General features: G+C 39.5%; 1 pseudogene; it reads left to right on the top strand.

The window, feature by feature from the left end:
• Positions 1-1,596: 1,596 nt before the first annotated feature.
• LOC105806112 overlaps positions 1,597-7,489 on the top strand; it is a 79,889-nt pseudogene continuing 73,996 nt past the window's right edge.

The following is a 7,489-nucleotide window of genomic DNA, read 5'->3' as shown; positions in this document are numbered from 1 at the left end:
CACTTGAGAACTCTTACATCTTGTGCCATTAGATCCCATCATGATTTGCAGAAAGAATATAAAATCATTAGCCTTCACTACTTAGAGCCATTATCACCACATCACAAAACCAGGCCGTGACCTCGGGGTCCTTGCCAAATGCCCATGAAAACAGTGGTGTGTAGCTTGACAGGGAGAGCTGGAGCCCTGGCAGCCTTGGGTGTGTGTGAAAGCCCCTAGAATGAAGAGACAAATAAGCCTCATTAACAGTAAGGTCATTTTGGCACTATTAAGCCTTTCTGGAATCTGGTTTGGAGCCCCAGAATTTAAACTTGCCTTGCTTTTTAAACTTCTTAAAAAGAAAAAAGTATTCTACAACTTTATTCAAATAAAGTATTTTCACAACTTCTTTAATGGGAAAGAATATTATGGATTATTTAAATATGATCAAATTTGATCAGTGTAATTTTTGAGATTAGTACTTTAGTCTTATAAAAAATATCATTCTTAAGTAATACATATTTTATTGAGAAAGTCAGGCCTAAGAAAAGAAAGAGTTGAACGATTCTCATGAGGCTTATTTCATTTAGAACGGATTGGGAGGAACTTCAAAAAAAAAAAAAATCTCACATTAGTATTTTTTTAAAAATCAAGTTGTGAGAGTAAATTGTGAATTTCTCCTTTATCAAAAAACCTAGTTTTAAAGAAAGACTTTGATTCTGATTTGGTCTATAAAATTGATGGCATACATATTTTTTCTTGGGAATTAAAATGCTTCATATATGCTGTGTTATTTCACTTACACATGCAACATTTATTCTTTGAACACCTCTTATATACCAGGCACAGTAGGCACTGCAGATAGATACACAAGTAAACAAGACCCCGTCCTGCCCTCAGGGAGCCTGCAGTGTAAAGGGCTGGGGAGAGGACACAGGTTCTCACAGGCTGTGTGACTGCGAGGGTGGAGCACAGCCCCACCAACCTCAGGGAGACCAGGGACCTCGTCTGAAGGGAAGCTGAGGCCTGAAGGATGAGTAAAAGCCAGTTCCTCCAACAGGGACTGCAGTGTGTGTGTGTGTGTGTGTGTGTGTGTGTGTGTGTGTGTGTGTGTGTGTGTGACAGCCCAGAAGTGACAGTGCTTGACAAATGGTGGCCAATTAACATGACAGGGAAGGGTTAAAAGAAGAGACTGGGTCAGCCTCCAAGTGGCCCCATGAACTTATGAAAGAGTTTGGTCTCCAAAAACCATTGAAGGATTTTCAAGCTGGGCAACGTCATGCTCAGATCTGCATTTTATAATCGTTCTAGTTGCAGGGTGAGAACAGATCAGAGGATGGCAAGACGAGAGGCAGAGACTCGCCAGGATAGGGTGAGAGCGTGGTTACCTGAACTAGATCTCAGTCAGGAAGAAAAGAAGTTGGCAGATTTGAAAAATAATTTCTCCCAGTTATATTCTTGAAACAAACAATACAGTTCGATACTTTCTTGGAGCCACGAAAAATTTTGGTGGTCTCTGTTGAACGAGTTTTCAAATCACCTACTTATAAGCCTAATTTTATACCTACAAGAAGAGGCTTGAAAATGGCCTTCTCTAATTTTTATTCCTAAAGCCATATGACATTAGCCTACATCAGCCAACCTAACCTGTGCACACGGTATAGAAACACGTCCAAGCTGCTCCGACCCAAGAGCAGCAGGTACGGAAGCCGCCACTATTGCCACCCCTGGCACCTCTCCCCAGCAGGTGACTTGGCCTGCTGTTGTCCCAGTTCACCAGGCTGCCCGCCCCCACCCCTCCCATCCCCCGGCGCAAAGAGATGGACGCCGGTCACGACACACCACAGGCATGGAAGGGTCGGAGACGCTCCTTCTCCCGAGACCACACCACACACCGTTCATGCCTGTGTCTTCACTGGGGCAATAAGCGGCGACGCCTCGGAGGCGGGGGAGGATTTCGATGGCAGCGGAGAAGGCGGAACCGGTTTCGCACAGCGGCCAGTGTTCAGCTGCACTTTTTTCCTTTTCCAGCAGGTGGCAGCGAGTAAGTGACAAAATTTCAAAGAGAACTATTCATAGCCAAGGCCAGAAGGGCACGAATATTTAAAATTCTTAATTAAATGCCAACTTTTAAAATATTTATTTATTTTTATTTCAGAGTATTAGGGGGATACAAACGCTTTGGTTACATAAATTGCCTGTGCACAGCCCGACTTAAAATAGTTAAATTTTGTTTCAACTGGCAAAAAGTGGAAGGCCTACAAAAGGTCCCAGGAACTGCAAACAATTATGGCAGAAGCAGGCATCTTAAAATTTTACTAAAAACAGAATCCTAAATTTTATGGCTTTTTAAAATATCTTATGTTAAAAGATGATGCCACTGACCAGTGCCAGTGGTAACACAGCCAGGATAATCTGCGGATGACCCCAGGAGATAACTCGACTTCCAGGACAGTGAACCAGCTGTAACCAAGGGCCTTCCTATTTCTCCCAAATTCAACTTCCCAGGATTTCCCCCCTCCCAGCAGGAAGGGCTGCGATTTCCCTCAGACACCCAAGGAGTTCAGATACCAGGCAGCTGGCTTTCTCATATAACTCCTGACAGTTGGCATCTCAACTCAGACAACCTGATACCAAGTAGTCCGTGTGGCCTCCACTGACGAGGATGTTCAAGCTTTCTTCTTGAAGACGAATCAAAGGGAAGTAGATGGCCTTTCACTGGAGTGCTCACTTACGTCCAGCAGAGCAACCTGGTCCCAGCACCTCGTCGGTGCCTTCTCTTGCAGACCCTTGGCTTGCAAGCCCACTCCTTTATCTATGATGTTGTGGATTTGCCTGAGCCTATGTGTGCTTTGAGTTGCTTTCCAGATGATCAGCATTCCTTATGCTTGCCGTGGGCTCACCACTGCAATGTCTCTGAGAATCAGCAGTATGTAGAACGAGACAGCAATCTTTCTAAACTGAAGAAAGCAAATAATACCATGACCTGTTTTCCAGTGGAATGTCTTTAAAGCACTTAAAAAGCATCATTTAGATCTGGTATGAGAATTGAGAAATCTATAATTTTCATTTCTCTCTTCTTAATTTTCTATCGGTTTAGTTGACTTGTAAAATTTACCCTGAACAATTTCTACCCCCATCTATGTCTATGGAAACATCAGGTTTGCTGAACATCCTTCTTTTCTACGGATCTGATGGAGGCAATGAAGAAAAGCCCTCCATTGTAACATCCACTTAAAGTCTTCTGTATTTCAAAATAAAGGATTAAAGACCTTATCAATCATACAACAATAAAAACAAATCAATGTGATTTCACAACTCCTGGTAATATGTTTGTATAAGCAAAATCTTTTGTCTTTGGGCTACTCAACTAATGACTGAAAAATGAAGAGAGAACAGCTCTTTAAAGTTCAATTGTGGAAACTCTATTGTACCTACATGCAAAAATGATTATTCTCTTGAATATGATTAAAATATTGTATTTCTGAGTAACCTTGATGTCTCAACTTATTTTTTCATCACACATGTATGACTAAATTTTACAAGTTGCCACTGATAATCTTCCTAAAATGTAAAATTACACAAAACCTTTATGTGTTATTTTTTTCACTTCCTAAAACCCATCATACTATTAATATAAGTTTAATTAATCACTTTTTCAGAATAAGAAATTAGACTTTCAGACAGAGCAATTATGGAAAGCCCTATATTATTTCTAGAGATAATCTTGTACTTTAAAAAAGATAAATATAATCTTTTATTTTAAAAAATCATGTCATCTAATATATAAATTAAAACAACTAAACCTATGAATTTTAGTAATAATTTTAAGAAGTAACATCTATTTGCATATATTTACTTTTCTTTATTAACTTATTATTTGACTTAAAAATGGAATCATACTGTTTTGCAACCTGCTTTTCCACTTAACTATCTAGCTTGGACATCTTTCCATCCCCTTCTTTTTAAAGACAGTGTACTATCCCAATACATGAATGTCATTACGCTAACCAATTCCATATTTGTGGATATTTGCATTGTTTCAATATTTTGCTACTATGACCAATGCTGCAATAAATATTCTGTACATATATGTTTGTGCCCAGATTATTTGTATGGGATCAATTGCTAGAGGTAAAATTGGTGAGTCAAACAGTATGAATGTTTAGATTTTTACAGATATTGCCAAATAGTACTCCCAAAGGCTGATCCAATATAAAGATCCACTATAAATTGTGGCTGAATTCTGTTCCTTTTGGGTAGTCAAATGATCTTCATCTTTATCTTAATTGCACGAAGTGTGTGAGACCTAAACTTGCTATCACTAGTATCAGCACTTTCATTTTTGCTTCTCTTCATTTTAATAAAATAGTGGGAAAATGCAATAGAATATTCAAGTAATTGTACAAACAAGCTCATCAACAAACGTAGCAACTGCCAAAACGGAACTGAAACTCTTGGCTGTATCACCATACCATAGTTCAAAATATCAATTTGTTAACTGATATATAAAAGCCTGAACTGAATGAAAGGTGGTTGGAGTGTGAATGTATAATACATAGAAGAGCAGGTGGTAAAAATTTGAAGGACTACCTATATATCATTGCAATCCGTGACTCTAATGGTTTAAAAGTCTATTTTTAATTTTTTTTCCTAATAGTTTTGTCAGACCTTAATAGGTCTGTTTTTTCCAGGGAAGCAGCGAAAGAAGAGTGCACCAGGTAAAGAATGCACAAATGTCCACTTAGGCTAGGGAGCAATTTGTACTAGTGATCTTCAAAAACTGGATGGCCCTCTTAGAAACCCTCTCTCCAGATCTAAGCTTCTGTGAGAGTCCTCTAAATAGAGGCCTCCACTTCCTTGATTCCAGGAGAATTCTGGTCCCTTTTTTTCTCTAAACCTTTTCACTTTTATTCTGGTTTTTGTCAGATTGAAATCACCCAAGATTTATTTCAAGGTTGCTTCACACAGGCATAATTAGGCTTATTATTTTTAGCCAATCAGGTATTGTCCTTCTTTTAATAATTGTTTAGTGCTTCTTAAAAGCATACAGAAACCCTGGCTCTCAGAGACAAGGGTTGAACACATTTGGCTGTCTAAAAGGAGCAGATCTTTAGTCTTAATCAGATGCTTATTGTGAAGGAAGAAAAAAACCCAGTAGGAGAACACACACAAAATGCTGAAATGGTTTTATTCATTGATTCAACAAATATATGAGTCCCTGTGAAGCAATGTGATAGCTGCCAAGGGGGTACAAAATGTATAAACCATGGTTACTTCCCTGAATTTATGATCCAACTGGGGCAACTAGGCATATATACCAAAAAAATTACATGATAATATAAGGCATCTTACGAATAAAATGTGAGATGTATTATACAGATTATAGTAGCTATAGAAGTTCCACCTTTCATATTCTCAGTTCATTATCCCCCTTATAGTTTCATGTGCCCCTGTACCCAGCCTAGACTTCATGCCCAGCCTCTCTAATCACATCAGCATCTCAGAATCCTCTGCCCTCTTGATCTGTCATATCTGTCTAATCAGTCCCCAATCTTGAGTAAGTGCCACTGTCTGCTTTCTCAGCTTGCTCTCCCATGGTGCTAAGCACAGCTGGAGAGAATTATCTTCTTTGCTTTACCTGATTCTTTATGTGATATCTCACAGTAGCTCCTTCGATTTTTCCTGCTCTCTCAGAGCTCCTGATCCCAGAGGCTCCTTCATCTCAGCAGACGACTTGATCTCCTTTGCTGAAGGAATCGAGAATATCTGGCTTGACTTCACCTTTCATTCTTCCAATCTGAAAATTTTTTTATTTCAATAGATTTAGGGAATACAAGTGTTTTTTGTTACATGGATGAATTATTATATATTAATATAATGCTTAAGTCAGGGCTTTTAGTGTACTCATCACCAGAAAAGTGTACATTGTACCTGATGGGTAGATTTTTATCCCTCACTTCCCTCCGTCACTCCCTGCTTCTTTGTTTTCAATGTGCATTATACCACTTTAGAACAGTATATACCCACCCCTCCTTTAGTTCCCACTTAAAAGTGAGAACATGGAGTATCTGTTTTTCCATTCCTGAGATGCTTCACTTAGGATACTGTCTCCAGTTCTATCCAAGTTGTTGCAAAAGACATTATTTCATTCCTTTTTATGGCTGAGTAGTACTCCATGGTATATATCTCACATTTTCTTTATCCACATATCAGTTGATGGGCACTGAGGTTGATTCCATATCTTTTCAATTGTGAATTGTGCTGCAATAAACATTGTAGTGAAGGTGCTTTTTGATAAAATGACTTCTTTTCCTTTGGGTGGATACCCAGTAGTGGGATTGCTGGATCAGGTGGTAGGTCTACTTATTTCCTTTAGGAATCTCCATACTGTTTTCCACAGAGGTTGTACTTATTTACATTCCCACCAACAGTGGATAAGTGTTCCCTTTTCACCACATCCATGCCAACATCTATTGTTTTTTGACTTTTTAATAATGGCCATTCTAACAGGGGCAAGGTGGTCTCTCATTGTGGTTTTGATTTGCATTTCTCTGATGCCAATCTGAAAATTTTTCTGATCCTCACTCTTCTTTTCGAAAAACAACCTCTCCACCCTTTCCTGATGATCCTATCCCCTAGAAACCTCCTCCAGAATTGCACTTAACTGTGATTTCCCTCGTCCTTATAGGATTTTCACTTCTCTGTCTCCATTGGCTCCTTCTCAACACACAAACATGTTTAAGACTTTCCTAGTCCAAACTTCATGCATTAGTTATCTGTAACTGCATAACAAATTACCACAAAATTTAGTAGACCTAACAATAAACAATATTGCACAGTTTCTGTAGGTCAGGAATACATAATCAGCTTAGCAGATGGTGGGGCTGGCTCTGGGGCTCTCATGGGGTGTGGAGGGGTGCTGCAGTCAACATGTCAGCCAGGGCTGTAGTCAGCAGAAGGCCTGACTGGGGCTGGAGAATCCATTCCAGGCTGAGTGTCCTCACAACCAGCGGCTGCTGGCTTCCCCCACAGCAAATGATCTGAGAAAGCAAGCAAGCAAGAAGGAAGCCCTAATGCCTTTTATGACCTAGTCTCCGAAGTGGCATGTCACTTCACCTTATTCTATTTACTAGAAGTGAGTGGCTACATCTAGCCCACACTCAAAGGAGCAGAATTTGTCTCCATCTCTTAAAGAAAGGAATTTCAAAAAATTTGTGGAGGTATTTTAAGACCACCATATCTCTCAAACCATTTTTCAAAGCTGCTAGTACTTCAAGCTACTTTTCTGCTTTCTTCCTCCTTTCAGGGCTACTCATGTCAAAACAGTGATCTATTTCCTTCTCTTACCTTCTCATCACTCAATATTCAACTGTTGACAGTCCAGATTATTATTATTATTTTTTTTTTTTTGAGACAGAGTCTCACTCTGTTGCCCTGGCTAGAGTGAGTGCCATGGCGTTAGCCTAGCTCACAGCAAACTCAAACTCCTTGGCTCAAGCGATCCTAC

Source organism: Propithecus coquereli, unplaced genomic scaffold (assembly GCF_000956105.1).
Source record: "Propithecus coquereli isolate 6110/MARCELLA unplaced genomic scaffold, Pcoq_1.0 Scaffold138, whole genome shotgun sequence".
Taxonomy (NCBI): domain Eukaryota; kingdom Metazoa; phylum Chordata; class Mammalia; order Primates; family Indriidae; genus Propithecus; species Propithecus coquereli.
This window is presented reverse-complemented; position numbering and strand designations above follow the sequence as displayed.